At 39.7% G+C, this 18,773-nt stretch overlaps 1 long non-coding RNA gene across 1 annotated transcript; it reads left to right on the top strand.

The window, feature by feature from the left end:
* Window positions 1-17,499, top strand: LOC122057598. The gene is made up of 3 exons (XR_006133575.1): window positions 1-156; window positions 16,321-16,665; window positions 16,756-17,499. It is a non-coding gene; the product is annotated as an uncharacterized LOC122057598 (long non-coding RNA).
* Window positions 17,500-18,773: the final 1,274 nt, after the last annotated feature.

The following is an 18,773-nucleotide window of genomic DNA, read 5'->3' as shown; positions in this document are numbered from 1 at the left end:
GCTTATGAGCGCCTAGGGGTTGGTAGACCAGATGTTGTTCGCCTATGTAGGCCTTTCCCCCGAGCTGTTAGATGGAAATGCCGGCGCAGAACTGACAACATTCATAATTGCTATAGACCGTATCGGCAAGAGCTTGATCAACTTAAGGAATGCGAGGTTAGTAAAATCTATTTCTCCCTTTTATTTTAAAATTTTGTTGGGTTACTATATGTGTCTTCCTATTTCATTTAAGAGAAACATATAAATAGTAATGCTCACCTTAGGAGCATTAAATTGTGAGTCCTGCAAATGTTGTGCAGTAGTGCTCACCTTAGGAGCATTAAAGAAGTTATTACATAATTTTCACTGATAGAGATGTAAAAAAAAGGCTAGTTGACCCTTGCAATGACCCTGGAGTACAGAGTGTGATGCAATCCTATGATTACCTTGTGGAACCAACTAAAGTCATTATAAATGATAAACACTTTCCGTGGTGCGAAGAACTTGATGATCCAAAGATCTTTACTTTTAACTACCATTTCGTTAAAATTGCGAGAAATTTGTTATACTGATGCACTAGATTCAAATTTCTCACTTGATCCTCTGACTATCTTTCCATTTAAATGTTCCTTCAGAAGACCCTTAATCTGCAATCAATTAAAGCCACTCAGTGTTAGTTTCATATGAACTTACAAGGAAAAAAGTTGTGCACAAATAGAGAAACAAGAAACTAAGAAACATAACATAAACAATTTCCCAAGAGTTAGTATAGCCAAGAAAAAAAAAAGTTGAGGTGGACCAAATATTAATTAGTGGAGGAGTCAGGGTGAATAGTACATTAGTACCACATAGAATTACATTAAATCCACGTAGAAGTACATTAAATACAAAGCATATCATAACCAAATGTTCTCAAAATTAAACAAATGATTTATATGCAAGATCCATACAGATTTTGCACCAAATAGTAGAACCACGTGCATCAAGCTGCGATTTATCCAGATCTGGTACCCAACATGGAAACTTATTTAATGATTGAAAATACAAGGAATAAATCTCATATACAAGGTTTATGAGCTAGATCACAAACCAAAGCTAGTGTAATTCACCAAAACCAACAGTGAGTTTGACAAGATCATCTTGCCACATGTCTTAAACATGGTACATCTTGGATGTCGGTCATGATGCCATGTTAACAACCTTTTCACTAATATTTAATTCACATTCAGTTCTTTGTTCTTCACTATTACACTTGATTGTAACAAAAAAGTCTTGCTTCTCTTTTCTGAGACATTGGGAGTTCTAACTTCTAATGCTCAGAAAAGGGAGAAAACATAAGTGAAAATTAAGCCATGAGTTCTCAGGTGAATAATATAAAAGATGGGGTGGGTGGGAATAGAAGAAATGGAAAATTCTTGGATAGAATGTCCGAATTTCACTCTGTTACAACAAACCTTGTTGGAGTGCAATTTCTACTATATGTTTGACACCTCTTGTTCCTTGATAATCTACTGGATGCTTGTCAAGTGCAAACACCTTTTATGGTTGGAAAGCCTCAAATTCTGTAGTCCTACATGAAACAAAAACAAACACAAACATCATTTTGTAGGAATCACTTATACTACAGTAAATGAGAGAAATCCCCAAGTTTCAACATCATTTTCCTTCACTTCCATTTCGAAGTACAAACTTTTAAACCCCTCCCCCCAAAAAAAGGCCTCCTATTGACTTCTTTTTCAACAATGACTCTCTTATAACATTAGAGAATAGCTCTTTTTCTCTGACTTTCCTGCATCATTCTGGTTCATAGATTGAACCTGGTTTCCTTGCATCATTAGTAGGTTAGCTGCAGAATGCCATTGGTAAGGTTTGACCCAATGCAATCTTCTTAATGGTCGACATTGATTCACCAAGTTTGGATCTTGGAAGCTTGTTTTTAGTTTCTTAGTTACAGCATCTTGCATGGGAAAAGGACAAGAAGGGAAGGGACATCTAATTTTCCTGTTCTTAATTGGATGGGGATTTATTGAAGTTTGTCCATGGATATGGTGGCTGATTGTGGTAGTGTTAGTAGGGTTATTTCCAGTATGTGTGTTTAGTTTTTCTCCAGTGCGGAATCTTGTTGTCACCAAAATGGTGAAGTGAAGGTTATTTCCAATATGTGTGGTTACTTTTTCTGTAGAAATGCATCTTGATGTCGCAAAATGGTGAAGTGACAAGTTGTGACTTTCTTTGGGTTCCCTTTATTCACAAAGGTGCTATAATTAGGTTTAAAAATTGATTCAAAGTTACTAAACCTTATGTCATTATGAATATCTTCACATTATATGATTGGGCATGTGAAATTACTGGATTTACACTCATTGGTAAAAAATGTGTTAATTACTAAGGACAAAAACTTAAGGTTACGATTTCTTAATATGAATTATGTGCCATTTCTGGAAATGGTCTGACGGGATTTCTTAAAACCAAATGTGTGCCCATTTTTTTAAGTTGATAGCAACAAAACTATTCAAAATAATGAGTCTTCATCTTCCACATATAATCATGTATTTTTTTATTAATGAAACTTTGAGTGGGTAGTTTTGTAAACTCAAACTATTTTGGGTATTTTTATTAACTTAAACTTCAAGTGGGTAATTTTGTAAAGGAAAACCTAATTTTGGGTATTTTTGTTATCCGAAACTTTTGGTGGGTAATTTTGTAAAGAGAAACCCAAAAGTGGGTAATCATGTAATTTTCCCTTTATATATATATATATATATTTTGTCAATCCCTAATGAATTGCCTAATAGAACTTTACTAGGACACAATAGAGAGCACACAATAGAGCGTAAGGGTGTCAATCGGTTCGATTTTGGTTATTCAGTTCGGTTCCAAATGATAATAAGGTGGACCATAACCGAATCAAGAACTGATTCGGTTCCGTATTTAGATACTCAAACTGATTCAATTTGGCTTGGTTCGGTTTTGATTCCAATTCGGTTATGATATACAGTTTTAATTCGGTTGGATCATTACCCACCTTGGTGAAGATGGGTGGCACGTATTTCTTAAAAGACTCAACCACCTTTGTCATACTGGTAGCTGGTGGGTGATAAGGTGGATAGCCCGGATAGTATGGCTAAGGTGGAGGCATCATAAATGGAGGAGTGTCGAATGGTGGAATCGGTGGGGTACCTCCTGGTTGATCTTATGGTGTAACCCTAGGTGGTGTTCCTCCCGATTGTACCCCAACACCTAACCCCACGGGAGGGTCCTATGGAATAGCCACTTTAGGATGCTGACCCGGCTGAGTAGGGTTCAGATACTGTTGCATAGTAGTTATAAAATTAAAAGGGAAATTTACCGTGCCACCCCCTGGAGAATGTCATAATGATAAGATCACCCCCTTTGTTTCACCAAATTATTCTTAGACCCCTTACCGTCAGTTTCTATTAAATGAGGATTTGAAATGATAATTTTACCCTTATGACTAAAATACATGACTAAATCACATTTTGCCCAATCCTTCAATACCCCTAACCTTCACTCACCACTCACACCCATGGACCCACCATCATAAGCAGATTGTTCTTATCTACTAAGCTCACATCGTAGAAATCCTAATTACTGGAGCCCAATGTTAAATCAGCGAGTGTTGCAGGTGGAGCAGCATTGGCGCCGTCGCATTCTACCTGACCTGATCCATAGTCACCGGTGGAACATGTGCCTTAGCCTGCAGAGTCGAAATGACAGCCTGTTCTGCCCCAAAACGTCTTGACCACCCTATTGGAGCCTGGAAGGAACGTATTTGCCATCTGGGAGCTCAAATCCTGTGCTATCTAAACTTAGGTTGCCTGCATTGGCGAGGATTCCAGGCCACATTATGTAGTCACATTTGCTTACTAATGTCAATGTCGGCCCTGAAGCACGAGAGAGAGAGAGAGAGAGAGAGAGAGAGCACTAAGATGTATGATTAGAAGACTTTCATGGGTGAAAATGTGAGCACCCATATCTCAAAATGGAAGACCCTGAAATGGGTCTTATTTACCTCTAGATATTAGTAACAAACAAAGCTTATGATTAACGAGAGAGCATGAGTAGAGCAGATCCATTTGGCTTTCTTTACCATTTTTTCCTGCCAAGTGTCGAAACCTCTTTTCATTATTCCAACTCGTTATTTTGGTTTCATGAAAGAGTCAATAAAATTGGACGAAGCAATACTGTTTGGTGGACTCATTAATAAGATTGGACGAAGCAGTCCTGTTTTGGTGGACTCGTTTTGGGCCTAGTGGTTATCTCTTCTTCTGATGATAGAAAAGCTATTGCAGCATTGTTTGTTGGAGAGAGAGAGAGAGAGAGAGAGAGAGAGAGAGAGTAGCAGAACAGTAACCTAGACAGGGCTTCTTTGATTGATACCTGACAGAGATTTAGGGCGAATACAGATTACAGAGTAGGATTGGGTTCGAATGAAGTGGTCTGTGGTTATGCTAAGAGAGTAAAAGAGAATGAGGGATGGAGAGAGGAGACAAGTGAGTAGGAAAGAACCCTATGTTAGCTGCTCTGCATCCACTATTGTTTTTTTAAGACTGGTCATGATTAGCAGCAGGGGATAGAGTTCGTCAAAATGAAGCCATAGCTCAACGTTTATTTCGAAGCATACAGAGAACCCTATACCATTTTACATCTAGTTCACATAGTCCAGGAAGAGCTTCTATCTTTTATAGATCAGAAATCCAGAAATATCAACAATAAGCAAACAATAGATGAAAAATTGAGATCCGTAGCCAAGATCCAAACTAGACTACAAAATTATTTCCAGAAACAAAAGAAAACCAAGAATCTTGTGCATTGTAAATCAAATAAAATGCAATGAATTGGATACGTAGATAAGGAAAATAAAAACAAAAATAGAATTAGACTGAGCTCTCTCTCTCTCTCTTTCACAGAAAGAACAGAGCGAAGCTTTCTTTTACTCAATCTCTGCAACTTCATCTTCCTTTTTTGTGTTCGCCACCGCAGAGAGGAAGAAAATGAAAGAGGAAGGAGAGAGAGAGAGAGAGAGAGGGGTAAATTAGGTACTTTCTCTTTGGCAAGAGTATTTTGGTATTTTAAAAAATATATACTAGCAGACATCAGCATGGAAGGTATATTCCATAACAGTCACTAATGGTAGGGGGTCTGAGAATAATTTGGTGAAACAGAGGGGATGGTCTTATCATCGTGGCATTCTCCAGGGGGTGGCGTGGTAAATTTCCCAAATTAAAATTGGTCGTTCTGACAAAGGGGGGAGTATATGTATGGTGGTCTTCAAGAATTTTTTTACTGATCATGGCATTATTCATCAGCTAGCTTGTGTTGACACACCCCAACAAAATGGGATCATTGAGAGAAAAAACCACCATTTGTTGGAGGTCAGTAGGAGCTTTGGCATGCATGTTCCAAAAGCTTTTTGGTCGGATGCTCTCCTTACTGCTGCTTATTTGATCAATCATATGCCAACACAACTCCTTGGTTCCAAAACTCCCTTGAACATCTTATCTCCTCAGTCCTCTTCTTTCTCCCTTCCCCCCAAAGTGTTTGGGTGTATCTGTTATGTCCATGTTAATAAGTCTTCACAGACTAAACTGGACCCCAAGGCCCTTAAATGCATCTTTCTTGGCTACTCCTCTACTACCAAGGGATACAAGTGTTGTCATCATTCTTCTAGATGAAGGCTTCTCTCTAAAGATGTCACCTTCATTGAGTTTGCACCTTTTTTTGCCTCTTCTCAGCATCCTTTTCAGGGGGAGCATAATGGAGGTGAAAAGGCTATTGATGAGATCCCTTTTCTTTCCCCATTACCTATCTCTCCTTTTATGCTTGACATTGGGAAACACAAAGAGGTGGATATTATTGATGTTGGTGATCATTCAAGAGGCGGTTCATGTTTATGAAATGAAAAGGAGACCACTGTGTACACAAGGAGGAACAAGAAAACTTGCCAAGAGTCCTATTTGAATCCAAATCCTGAGATCCACCCTCTTCAGTCAGGTAATATCTTTCCTTCCTCATCAGAGTTAGATCTTCCTATTGCTATTAGGAAGGGAAAGAGAGCTTGTACTAATCCTATAACTCAGTTTGTTTCCTATGACTCTCTCGTACAGGTGTTGCATTTGCTATTGCTCTCTCATCTGCTTTTATTCCCAAGAATGTCTCTGAAGCTATGTCTGACCCCAAGTGGAAGCAAGCCATGACTGAGGAAATGAAGACCCTTGAAAAAAATTGTACCTGGAAATTGGTTAACCTTCCAAGGGGGAGAACTCCAGTTGGATGCAGGTGGGTCTACACAATTTAGTACCGGTCAGATGGTATGATTGAGAGGTACAAAGCAAGACTAGTGGTGTAAGGATACAGTCAAGTGTATGGGATTGACTATCAGGAGACATTTGCTCCTGTGGCTAAGCATAACACTAAGGGTCCTTTTGTCTTTGACAGCAAACAAGGATTGACCATTGTATCAATTGGATGTGAAGAATGCCTTTTTGCATGGCGATTTAGAAGAGGAGGTGTATATGCAAACTCCTCCTAGCTTTAAGTTCCCTTCTGCTACAGCAAAAGTGTGTCTTCTTAAGAAGGCCCTGTATAGCCTTAAACAGTCTCCAAAGGCCTAGTTTGAAAGGTTCCGATAGGTTATCCTGAAAAATGGTTATTCCCAAAGTTAGGCTGACCACACTTTGTTTACCAAGCGTGGTAATGGCACCATTACAGCCTTGATTGTCTATGTGGATGACATTGTGGGAACTGGTGATGACAGGACTGAGATAGCCAATCTGAAGAACTACTTAGCCCAACAGTTTGAGATTAAGGACCTCAGACCCTTAAAATATTTCCTAGGGTATTAAAGTGTCTAGATCTAAGAAGGGCATAAACATATGCCAAAGGAAGTTTATTTTAGACCTATTGAAAGAAACAAGAATGTTAGGCTGCAAGACTATAAGTTCTCCTATTGAGCAGAATCATAAGCTGGGAGAAGATGCTGACCCTTCCCTTATTGATGCAGGGAAATATCAAAGGCTAGTTGGGAAGCTCATTTATTTGTCCTTGACTCGTCCAGACATAACTTATGCAGTGGGGGTGGTGAGTCAGTTTATGTATGCTCCCACGAGTGGGCACTTGGATGCGGTTTACTGCATTCTCCGGTACTTGAAGTCCTCTCCAGGAAAAAGACTATTTTTTTGCCAGGCTTAACCACATGAGGATAGCAGGCTTCACTGATGCAGATTGCGCTGGCTCAGTCTCTGATAGGAGATCTACTTCAGGTTATTACACATTTGTAGGTGGAAACCTAGTTACATGGCGGAATAAGAAACAAACTGTGGTGGCTCGGTCTAGTGCAGAGGCAAAATTTAGAGCCATGGCTCATGGAGTGTGTGAACTCCTCTGGTTGAGAAGGCTGGTCCAAGAGTTGGGATTTGATACTGAGGCACCTATGAGGCTTTATTGTGACAACAAGGCTGCCATAAGTATAACCCACAATCCTGTGCAGCATGACAGGACAAATCACATAGAGATGGACATACATTTCATTAAAGAGAAGATTGACATTGGTTACATATGCACAACTTTTGTGAGGATTGGAGATCAGCTGGCTGATATCTTCACAAAGGGTCTTCTTCATCATCAGTTCAGTTCTCTACCCTCCAAGCTGGGAATGCATGATATTTATTCTCCAGCTTGAGGGGGAGTGTTAGAGATATTAGTTATGTTCCTAAGGGCAGTTTAGTAATTTATCGTTATATGTTTTATTTTTATTTCCGTCCTTAGGGAGGTATATGTAATATCTTGTAAATATATTAGTGAAGTAATATATTGGCGTGGGTGAGACTTTACTCACTACACAAATTCTACCATTCTTCTTCTTCTTGTTCTCCATCTTCTTCCTCTCCAACCCTTTCTCCTTCTTCTTCCTTTTTCTCTTTCTCCCTTGTTAATCATAAACCTTACATTCTAACTACGTGCAAGGGCATGTCTTTGGTGTGCGAATCATATCGGGTACTAGCTCAATCTTGTTCGACCACCCCGCATTTGACGTCACCCTTGCTGTCTACACCATAGGGCACCCGCGTCAACCCTTTCCGGTTCGGACCCTGCAAGACCAAACCGAACCAACCAGTAATTAAACCGGGTTTAGGGAGCAAGGTTCTACAAAGATGGTCCTTTTTCCCACTTGCTAAGGACCACCTTCAAGAGCTCGACTTTTATCTCCTTTATCAGAGAATTTGAAGAGGAAGATTCCATTATCCATCAAGAAGGTAGAACATGTGCCATTGGGTCTCCATTGATTGGTGAGGGATTCTTTCAAAATAGGCAAGGGGGGACGGCTGCTGATGAAGTATCCTACAATACAATTGTGCCACTTTGAGATCTCAAAGTCTAAAGAACCAGGACAACCCACATTTGGTGTTGCCGACAATGGAAGGGGGGATGTAATGGAGAGGAAGACCAGCAGAAGAAGAGTGAGGGAGAGGTTTAAAGAGGGAGGTCCAATGTTTGGGATCGGAGGGAGAAGGGGATGGGGGAGGAGGGGGCAGGGGGATGGAGTGGGTAAGAGAGGTGGCGGTGTGTGGTAGAGAGGGGGTGGATCCGGTGGATGGGACAGCAAGAGAGGGGGAGGGGGTTCAGGTATTAGGCTAGTTGACAAAAATTTGATATTAGTAGTTTACTTTATGGCAGAAGCCTCTTTTTTTATACACAATCAATTGAATGCACTTGTTTTCATTTTTATACATGATCTATTTTACATATTACTTGTTTATAGTGTTTTATGCTTCAAAAATGTATATTGCATTTGTCTTAAACATTTCCATATGTATCTTTAGCATATCTTACACCTCCCAAATTATTGGCTTGGGGAATTCAATTTATGACAGTGATGATAATGGTTTGTACACTAAGAAAATAATGTACTATCATTCAAAGGATTTGGTGGATGGAAAATATATTTTTCAATAATTGAGCATATTCAGAACAAATGAAAACTTTAGGCACAGAAAAATTATAATTTGGTGATTAAATACTAGTAACAACAAAAACAACAACAGCATGATAATATAAAATTAGCATAAGCCCCACATTTCAGAAGCCCCTAAAGTAGCAATTGCCCTCCTGTTGCTGTATTGATGATGATGATTCTATTGTAGACTAAGGGATACATTTGAATAATTCCAATTCCAAAATTTGTAGATGTTTCAAAAACCAAAAACAGGTCAATATTTGCATCAAATAATAAGAATTTAAATTAAGTTGGACCATAATGAGGAACACTTGTGAAATGATAGGGCAAATGATTGGTTAAAATATATAGCAGTAGGATTGTCATTGTAAACTACAAATTCTTTTGGCCTGGGTGTAAGGATTGTTAATTGGTTGGTTATTACCTTTTGAGCAAGTCAACCCGAGTAGTGGTAGGTATTGAGTCCCACATATGTTCTTTGCCTATGAATGGGAGAATGCTTGAGTGATCTGACTAATTACACAAACCTTTTTATGTATAATATGCAAAATAGAGTCATAACAAGAGTACAAGTCAAAAAACATAACCCAATTACAAGTATACCCCCCATCCAGCCTCCCCACTCTAAATTGGGTCGGTGGAGGGGGGAAAGTCCCAATGTGCCCCTGCGGCACACCCCTTAGTGAATACATCAACTAATTGATCCTTAGACTTCACAAAGGGAACATAAATCAAACCAGCATCTAGCTTCTCTTTGATGAAATGTCTGTCAATCACATGTTTGTTACAGTCATGCTATACTGGATTATGGGAAACACTGATAGCAGTCTTGTTATCATAGTAAAGCATCATAGGAAGATGAACAGGCACACCACTATCATCAAAGAGTGTGCATAACCACAGCTCATAAATCCCTTGCGCCATAGTAGGAAACTCTGCTTCAGCACTAGATCTAACTACCACATTCTGCTTTTCGCCGCGCCATGTGACAAGATTCCCACCCACGAAGGTACAATAACCTGATATTGACTTTCTATCAAGAGATCTAACCCAATTAGTATCTATAAAAGCTTCAACTTTGAGATGACTATGAGGAGATAAAAGAACCCCTTTCCTATAGCAGACTTCAAGTACCTCAGGATATATAAGATTGCTTCCATATAGGCGGAATAAGGATCATGCATAAAGTGACAGCCATAACAATATCAGGTCGAGTAATGGGAGAGATAGATTCACCCTCTTTTTCCTTGAGTCATGTACTAACTTCCATGGGTATATCATAAGGATGACATCCCAATAAACCAGTCTCTGATAATAGATCAAGAATGTAATTCCTCTTTGATAGAAATATGTCTTTAAAAGATCGTTTAACTTCAATCCCAAGAAAGTACCTTAGCTTCCCAAGATCCTTTATTTCAAACTCCCGATCAAGAAAGTCCTTAAGGCAACCAATCTCAACATTGTCATTCCCTGTCACCATAATGTCATCCACATAGACAACGAGAATAGTAATTTTATCATCATACCTCTTTATAAACTATGTGTGGTCAACATTACTTTGCTTATATACCTCACAGATGTCATTGCCTTATGAAATCTCTCGAACCACGCTCTAAGTGATTGCTTCAAACCATAGAGAGCACGCTTCAACTTACAGACCTTGCCTTGAGTTCCCTTATTGGAGAAACCTGGTGGAATATTGATATATACTTCCTCATCTAGCTCACCATGAAGGAAAACATTCTTAACATCAAGTTATTGGAGATCCTATCTTAGGTTCACAGCACATGAGAGCAACACTCGTATAGAGGTCAATTTGGCAACTGGTGCAAACGTCTCTTAGTAGTCAATGCCATATGTCTGAGTGAATCCTTTGGCCACAAGTCTCGCCTTGTACTTGTTTATAGAGCTATATATCTTCTGCTTCACCATAAACACCCACTTACAAATGATTGGTTTTTTCCCAAAAGAAAGAGGCACAAGCTCCCATGTGGCATATTTTTTTAGGGCATTCATTTCTTCCACCATTACGGCCTTCCATTTCCATCTGCGAGAGCTTCCTGCTAATTATAGGGAACATAAATAGAAGAAATAAAAGACAAAAAATCATAATAGGAGGGAGAAAGGGAATCATATAAAACAATATGGGATATGGGGTGTTGAGTGCAAGTCCTTGTGCCTTTTCTAAGAGCAATAGGTTGGTCAGAAGAAGAAATTAAACCTGTCACAATAGGATCAATTGGTTTTGGATACAAGGATGGCGAGGGGATGTGTAAAGGTGTTGTAGTGGTGGTAGTGGTCTCAAGTTTATTTCTGGTGTGACCCCTACGATTGACTTGAAGAGTTGAATTATCAATCTATCTCTAAAATTCACCAATAGTACATTGTACAGGAGTCAACTCCTCCTGGGCAGGAGCAGTGGTCTCATTCTCCCCCTAAACTGGAACAATGGTCTCAATCTCCCCCTAAGTTGGAACATCAGTAGTCTCTATCCCCTTACTCTCTGTCGGAGATGGTATATACACTGAAGGTGGAGCAAGCAGATTTATAGTCGGCTCTTCACTGTCAATATCGGACTCCCCCTAAAGAGATGGTAAGGAATAATAGCCCAAAGATTCATGAAACACAACATCCATGGTGACTATGGTACGCCTAGTAGGAGGATGGTAACACTTGTATCCTTTATGAGTAGGAGAATAACCTAGAAAGATACTCTTGATGTTACGAGGTTCCAATTTTCTTAGTGAATGGTGATCCCTAACTTAGCAAGCACACCCAAAAGTCTTCGGGGGAACTAGAAAGGAGTTATCCCCATGAAGAACAGCAACACGAGTACGAGAATCGAGAACCCTAGTAGGTATGTGGTTGATCAAGTAGGCAGCAATCAGGACAGCATCACTCTAATATTGAGAGGGAACCTATCTAGCAAACATCATTGCATGGGCAATGTCCAATAAGTGTCTATTCTTACGTTCAATAATCCCATTCTGAGCGGGAGTGCCAATGCAACTAGTTTGGTGAAGGATCCCATGTTCAACAAGGTACCTTTGGAACTAACCCTCCATATATTCAGTACCATTATCACTAAGAAAAATTTTCAGGGTAGCATTAAATTGAGTCTGAGTCATCTTATGGAAGCGTTGAAAACAATTAAACACTTCACTTTTGTGCTGCATCATATACGCCCACGTTGTGCGAGAGTGATAATCAATAAAAGACACAAACCAACGTTTACCAGAGATAGACGTCTGACGAGATGCACCCCACACATCAGAGTGAACCAAACAGAAGAGTTCATAATTTTTTTTTATTTAATGGAAAATAATAAGAACAAGTTTTTCTAGCCAGAATATAGGCTTCACAAAAAAAAGTCATCCCAATTACATTGTTTAACTAATTACGGAAATAAAAGAAATATTGTTCCAAGAGGAGGATGTCCTAAATGATAATGCCACTATTGCAGATTAGAGGAGACAAAATGTAGCTGATGAGGAGTAGTAGAGACCGCAGCTGTAGGAAGACAACCATCATCAAGCAAACAGAGACCACCCTCCACCTTACCACATCCAATCGTCTTCCTTGTTGTCAAATCCCGAAAAATGCAGTGGGAAGGAAAATGTTACTTACAATTCAAGTCCCTAGTAAATCTACTCATAGATAGTAGATTGGTAGTAAAATCAAGGATATGTAAGCCCGAATTTAAAGTGAAAGAAGTAGAACACTGAATAGAACCCTTTCCAAAGATAGAAGTGTAGAGTTTATATAATAAGGGTACTTTAGGGTCAAGTGTATTTTACTCTAGTCACTTATTGTTCTTTCTTTTTCCCTTTTACCTCCCTAGGGAGGTGTATGTAATTTCATATATCTTGTTAAGTGAAGTAATATATATGTGGTAGAGAATCTTTTCTCTACACACAACATTCCACCATTCTCTTCTCTCCTTCTTCCTCTTCCTCTTCCTCCTCTTCTTCTCCAATCTCTCTTTTCCTTGTTCTCTTTCCATCCTTATATTCTAACATAGGGTGCCATCTGCAACCCTCACTTTTTCTTTGCCTGAGGTGGGTGAATACTGGTGGAAAAGCTTAGAAGAACCAGTCATATGATCAGTGGCACCGATGTCAATGATCCAAGGACTGGAGACTACCGATGCACAATGACCACCAAACAAGATACCTAAATAAACAAAGTTGGAACCTAAAGGAACTAGAGAATTGGCAGGTGCTGATGAATTGGAAGTTTGAAGCATACGTCTGAAAGCCTGGAGTTCCTCTTGGGACAAACTAGTAGCAACTGCAAAACGTTTGTCAACTGTTTTAGCTTAATAGGCCTTGTTCTTGGATTTACCACAAGCATATTTAGCTTCAAAATCATCTGGTTTCCCATGAAGTTTCTAACATGTGGCTTTGGTATGGTATGATTTGTTGTAGTGTTTACAGTTCACTTCCTTGGTAGTGTCATTGGTACTGGCAGCTCCCTCAGAAGTAGTAGAACCAGCTTGTAGAGCTGATTTCTCAGTAGGAGTGTGAAGCATGGAGTTATGATGACACTCCTCCATGTGAACCAAGGTAAAGGACTATTCTAGAGTAGCGAAGGGAAGTCTTCTAAGTACCTGAACACAAATTTGATCATACTCAACATTCAAACCAACCAAGAAATCATACACCCTAATTTTATCCACATATTTTGCATAAAGAGCAATTTCTTCAACACTAAATGGATGATGGTCTGCAAAGTGATCAAGTTCATACCATAGAGTTCGAAGTTCAGCATAATACTTGGACACATAGAGGTACTGTTGAGTAGTAGTACGCACTTTCTTGCGAAGATCAAACACATGAGCATCATTCCTATTTGTCCATAGGTTTCTTTGGCAGCAGCTAAGATTTGAGAAATAATTTCTAACAACAAGAATCCTCTCGAGATAGATTGATGTATAGAGTTGATCAGAAAATTCATTACCAGAGAGTCATTGGTTATCCATTTGTCCTGAGGAGTACCCTCCTTAGAGGGTTTCTTTGATTTTCCTGTGATATATCTGGTGAGAGTCTGAGACCTCTGCCAGTAATCGTAAAATAAATTATTCTAGACCAGATGAGATAGTTCCATCCAATTTCACAGAGCAAGCACCTAAAGGAATATATTTATTGTGACCTTTCCCATCAACGTCTAAGGTTGCAGTAGATACAATAGTTACTCTAAACATGATGATAATAGGGAGAAGTTAACAAAAAATTGGGAGAAATACCAAACCTTCAAAACCAGCCTCAGAAAAAGCCAATACTTGGATTGAATTGCCCAGTAGGGGTAGGGAAGAACTCCTCCAAGTTATATCTAATTCTAATGAAGAACTGAAGAGATGGCCCATTTAAGGTTTTCAAAATCTTCAAAGAAGAGGATTACACACACACAACCTTCTCCCCTTATCTCCCCTTGAATCATTGCGGCGTCTGGCTCGTCTCACTTGACCATCTTTGATTCAATCCTCTCTCCTACTGGCTGGTCCCCTCCCCTCCTCCCTCCCCCTTGCTGATCTCTGGTCTACTCTCCCTCTCATTTCCCCCGAGCGCCGGGGCTCTTCGGACACCATCATTTGGACCCCCTCCTCCTCGAGCTACTTCTCCTATGCTTCTGCCTGGAATTTTGTCTGCTCTAAAGACCTCCCATTCTTTGGAGAAATATCATTTGGTTCAAAGGCCATATCCCCCGCCATAGCTTCATTACCTGGCATGCCCTCTCTTACTGTCTTCTTACTCAGTCCTTCCTCAGCTACCGCCACACTCAGGTTTCCACCTCCTGTTGTCTGTGCTGGTAGGGTACTGAGGATGTTGACCATCTCTTTTTCTTTTACCCTTTCTCTCTGCTTCCATCTGGAAAAAGGTCTTGTGCTCTTGTTGGCCTTCCACCTGAACCATCCTCCCTGTTCCCTGAGAGTGGCTTTGGGTAGACATGACCTATAGTGGCTCCACCGTTTGCGACACTGCTGGTAAACTAGCCTTTTGCACCACCATCACCCACCTTTGGATGGAGTGAAACCTAGGTAGATGGACTCCCAACTCCCGCTCCTTGGATAGGATTTTCCCACCTCTGGATGGAGTGAAACCTAGGTAGATGGACTCCCAACTCCCACTCCTTGGATGGGATTTGGAAGACCATCTACTTTGATGTTTCCACCAAACTTAGATGAACAGGCCCATTGTTGTCTCCTGGGGTCTCCCTTCTTCTATCATCCTCCCCTCCATCGGCTGTATCCCTTAGTTAATCTTTTGGGCTTTTGATTGCCCCTTGTGGGTTTTGTGCTTTCTCCCCCTCCCCTCTCTTCCCTTTGTATATTCTTCTCCTTGGTATTGAATTACTTATTCATCAAAAAAAAAAAACCTTGGCAGATAGGGCCACAGGGCTATCGAACTCCTCTGTAGGGGTAAGGAAGGCTTCCTCCATATCTTAACTGATTCTGATGGAGGGAACCCCAAAGTCAATCGAACCAGGGTTTTGGGAGAAAAAACCCTAAATTTTTTTGGGAAATCGCAGGTGAAGAGAGATATCAATCTTGCAAGTAGTGATGAGCCTTCCAGGTTTCTATACTTGATCTTTAATAGGTGGAGATTTGTTCTTAAAATTAGGAAGAAAGAAACTTCAAGAAGAGAAGAATTAAAAATCGTATGGAGGGGAAGAACCGTAATCAATTCTTACAAGGTTTTTTTGGTTTAGAACATTGAGGTGCTGTGTGGGACAGCAACTAAATTCATATGAATCACCTCATTAGTACTGTCCTATAAGTAATTAGGAAGGAAAGGGTAGGAGAAGATGGAGGCTTGCGAAGAAGATGGAAGATGAGAGAGGAAAGGCTTGCGATTTTGGAAGAAGAGATGAAAGGTGGCTGAAAAACCTAGATCAGAAAATTTGGCTCTGATCATGTTAACAGCAAGAATGGGGAGAATGCTTGAGTGATCCCAACTGATCGCACGAGCCCTTTATTTATAATATGCAAAATAGAGTCATGACAGGAGTACAATAATGCTTGAGTTATCTAACTGATCACACAAACCCTTTATTTATAATATGCAAAATAGAGTCATAACAGGAGTACAAGTCAAAAAACATAACATTATTACAAGTATAACCCCCCATCCAGCTGCCCCACTCTAAATAGGGCCCGTGGAGAGGGAAAAGTCCTAGTGTGCCCCTGTGGCATATTTAACCCCTATTCTAACAATGAATGTTTTAGTGCCTTGTTTGGTCTTAAAAAACTATAACTATCAGATAAAGGTTTTCCCAACCTCCCCTCCCATGCGCACTTTATAGTCATGATATGTCCTTGACTTGTCTGCTTTCATATTAACTCAATATTAATTTATATCCTGCAGTGAATGCTGATGGGTGTCTGATGACTTAACTCCAAGATATGTCACCGGACTATCACTTACAGCAGGGAGTAAGAAGTCAATTCTTCAACATGTTCATTCTTTGGGTTCAACGGTAAATTCTAACTAATTCTGAATTCAAATAACTTCATCCGTTTCCCCATTTTAAGTAACTTTAAATTCTAGTCAACAAAGTTGGAAAATTATGTTTTACATGCGTATGGAGAATCCAAACTGTCAACGATGCTGGTGGATGGGAAGACTGAACCACTGTGGAGAACATATATGGGACCTTGCAGTCAGGGCAATTCTTAAGTGTTGGAAGTTCTTTATTGTTTGGACTTATCTGTAAGTATTGCCCTCAATCTTAAAATCTTATTCTTTTCTCAGTGGCTTGCATTCTTTGATCATATCTATCTATAACCCTGTTTTTTGTAGGTAAAAAATGGAGTTCCTAGCACCTTCAAGCCTTACAGATTTCAGCAACACTGATGGTCATGTGGCTGCAATCTTCAAGAAAACGGCTAAGGAGATTATAGTTTGTGAGGTCAGTGAAAAAGCCAACAACAAATGCAAAATTTGAATTTGCCAAATTCTTCTCAACAGATGGCGAGAGACTAGATCATAACTTTCAATCTTACTGTCTTTATTGGCATATGCATATTCCACGACGTGTACACATTCTTCTTCATGAGAAAGGTAGTTGCTCTGTGGGTCACTTTTTTCTTCTACTGCCAGATCGCCACAAGTGTTTTTTTGCAGAAGTTCATCTCCCCAAGCCTACTTCCATCTATATTCCTGTCGCAATTATAATTCTCAATGCCATCTTGCAACCCAAGGTAAGGGGGAAAAAAAAGTGATCGCATCATACAAATGTAAGGTTGTTCATTAAGAAAAATGAAATGTGGCAACCGAGAGGAAGGCTTCAGGAGGGGTGGTTATATGTGTGGAATGTAATGAATTGCTACTCTTATCACCCTGAAAGTCCACTTGTTAGGAAGGAATGAAAGCCTTATTGCACCCATGGCACAGTAAGTACCAGGTACTATGTTGAAGATGTGTTGTCCTGCAACTCTTCTATTGATTTTGTTTGCCATTCAATTTTTTGAATAATCAACCCCTGTAACTCTTCATCTAGTTGTTTCTGGATACTTTTTGAGAATGTAATGTCACTCCATCGAACTAAGGCAGCATTAGAGGAACCCAATGAAGCAAAAGAATGTCCCACATTGGAGAAAACATGGATCCTGTTCAACATGCTTGCTTATATTTTACGCAGAGCCATGTGGCATTTACCAGATGGATTTGAAGAGATTGCCAGTATCTTCAATGATTCGTACTCATTGGCTCATTGCCCTCTCCTGTTTGGATGTAAAAACAGGATCCATGTTTGCTTGAAGCTATTATTCATGCTTTTCTAAGCAATCTAGGATCTTATATTTTGGATCATTTCTACATGTATCACTCTCCTTCAAGCTGGGGCCTTCATAGTTTGGGGTTGGATATGTTTGTACCAAACTAATGAAGCTATGGCCAAGAAGTTATAACATGTACTAGAGCTATATGGGGTCTCATGTGATTTGGATCTCGTGTTTGAATCATATGAGATCTTTATATAGGATAAAAAATCCTACAATTTTTAGCAGAACCTCAATGAATAGCTTAAATAACTGTGTAGCTTTGTTTGTCTGAAATTTGACATAATTGAATATTATGCAAATGATGGGTGAACAATGTCTATGTGACCCTGTGTAAAGATCATCGAATTGGAGGTTTGGAGTCCAATCCTTCTAGAATGAAAGGACTAGGATCTTGTGCCAAAATTGTAGATCCTATTCTTGAGTACCATTGGTGAATCGACCAATTCAGATTCGAACCGGCTGTTTCACGCCAAGAAGGATTGAGGGCCGATTCTAGGGTTCTTGCCGATTCCGATTCAATCCAGAATCAAATCGGCGTCAATCTGTCACTGACTCCTTGTTTTAAAAATTTGGATAAAAGGGTTCATTCATGTTTACTGAATAAGAAATTGACTCCAATTGTTGAGCAACATTGCAGACATAGGTAGACCAGGACCAACCTGGTTTAAACTTTAAAGGTATTGGTAATGTGGCCGGAGATTTCCTCTAACCAGGACCAACCTGGTTTTGGGGAACTTTTGTGAACTCCAATATTTGGGTCCTCTACGACTGAATACAGTTTAATAAAATCCTTTTTACAGTCCATTACTGAGCCCGAGTTAAGATCACTGAATTCCTTTACGAAATGACAAGACAGGAGGAAACAAAGGCAACCCAAATATGCTTTCATTTTGGATATGATTACATGAGGTGTTTCTTCCAGAATTGTGAGTCCAAACTGGCCATTCATGTCTAGCTCACTTGGATGCATTCCAAGGGGAAGGCTCCAATCCAAATAGTGACTTTTTTTCTTTTCTTTGCTTCCCCCCCTCCCCC

The sequence above is a fragment of the Macadamia integrifolia genome, chromosome 12 (genome assembly GCF_013358625.1).
Source record: "Macadamia integrifolia cultivar HAES 741 chromosome 12, SCU_Mint_v3, whole genome shotgun sequence".
Taxonomy (NCBI): Eukaryota; Viridiplantae; Streptophyta; class Magnoliopsida; order Proteales; family Proteaceae; genus Macadamia; species Macadamia integrifolia.
The sequence above is the reverse complement of the archived record's forward strand: the minus strand, read 5'-3'. Positions and strand labels throughout refer to the sequence as shown.